Raw genomic sequence first — 339 nt, forward strand, 5'->3', positions numbered from 1 at the left:
AACTCCAATTGGCGCGCTCTCAACGGCGTTGGAAAGTAGACATCCAGAGCTTTCCAGAAATATATAATAGTCCATACTTTATTCGGAGATTGACGACGTAACTTGGCGTTGAACGCCAAGTACATGCTGCTGTCTGGAGTTAAACGCCAGAAAAACGTCATAATCCGGAGTTGAACACCCAAAACACGTCATAACTCGGAGTTCAACTCCAAGAGAAGCCTCAGCTCGTGGATTGATCAAGCTCAGCCCAAGCATACACCAAGTGGGCCCCGGAAGTGGATTTATGCATCAATTACTTACTCATGTAAACCCTAGGAGCTAGTTTATTATAAATAGAAC

Source organism: Arachis duranensis, chromosome 3 (assembly GCF_000817695.3).
Source record: "Arachis duranensis cultivar V14167 chromosome 3, aradu.V14167.gnm2.J7QH, whole genome shotgun sequence".
Lineage (NCBI taxonomy): Eukaryota > Viridiplantae > Streptophyta > Magnoliopsida > Fabales > Fabaceae > Arachis > Arachis duranensis.